The sequence below is a fragment of the Mus musculus genome, chromosome 11 (assembly GCF_000001635.26).
Source record: "Mus musculus strain C57BL/6J chromosome 11, GRCm38.p6 C57BL/6J".
Lineage (NCBI taxonomy): Eukaryota > Metazoa > Chordata > Mammalia > Rodentia > Muridae > Mus > Mus musculus.
Genome location: NC_000077.6, coordinates 4,002,185 through 4,003,235, shown reverse-complemented (window position 1 = coordinate 4,003,235; position 1,051 = coordinate 4,002,185). Strand labels below are relative to the sequence as shown.

Below are 1,051 nucleotides of genomic sequence, written 5' to 3'. Positions count from 1 at the left end.
AGAAGTGACCCAAGCCCTTGGGGGAGCCCAGAAGATCGTGAGTTAGATCCCAGACATTGGACGGTTGGAGATTGATTTTTGCTTTTGATTGTGACTGTGCCCTGATATATTTTCCTCTTGAAGGAAGTTTTTTAGTGAAGCCCACAGTTAAGAGACTTTGAATTTTAAAGTACTTTGAATTTTAAAAAATACTGGATATTTTAAAAGGATTGAATTTTTTTTTTTTTTAGAACATCTGAATTTTTTAATCCTTCTTTACAGGTTACCTAGACCACTTTTGATTAAGAAAACTGTAGAAAGTTAGTAACTGCCACAAGTGGACGCCAGTTGGTGGCATGTGTCAACTTCCACAGAGTCCTGCTTTGCGGGGTGTCTGAATGCACTGCTCGGGGTCTCTGCTCAAACTTGCTGGAATCACTCCTGGCAGATTTTAGTCCACAGGTCGCTTTTCCCCATATTTCTTTGTAAACTCTTCCACATTCTTACAGAATTTTTTACGGTTTAGAGTATTCTTCAGCTAGGCCAGCCCGGAGTGGGTGCTCAGGCTGGGGGTCATTCGCCAGTGCTGTGAGGGACTGGATTACTTGGTCAGTCTTGGTGGCTGGCTTCCAGTTTTCAGCACTAATGACTGGCAGACAGACCTGCCCCTTCTCATCAATGTTAGGGTGGTAGATCTTTGTTTTAAATGTGATCTTGGGTGGTTTGAATGGATACTCTGCTGGAAAGTTGATTTCAATTCTGAAGGCTCCCTTATCATATAGAGGGTTGTCCTTCATCAGCCTCCTGCTGGTCGCCATCTTGGATCTGGTGCTGCTGCTTGCCCCAGGACTGAACTTTTAATATGTAAAGACTGTGGGACTTTTAAAGTTATTTAAGATCTTGGGGATGAATAAGAACTAAGGGTTGAGGCTTACTAGTGATGTATTTGTGTGTCAAGTTGACAAGGGGTCAATTGTACTGGCTAGTTTTGTGTCAACTTGACACAGCTGGAGTTACCACAGAGAAAGGAGCTTCAGTTGAGGAAATGCCTCTATGAGAACCAACTGTAAGG

General features: G+C 42.8%; 1 pseudogene; it reads right to left on the bottom strand.

The window, feature by feature from the left end:
* Nucleotides 1–214: 214 nt before the first annotated feature.
* Nucleotides 215–818, bottom strand: Gm11954 (annotated as a pseudogene).
* Between the last annotated feature and the right edge of the window lie 233 nt (nt 819–1,051).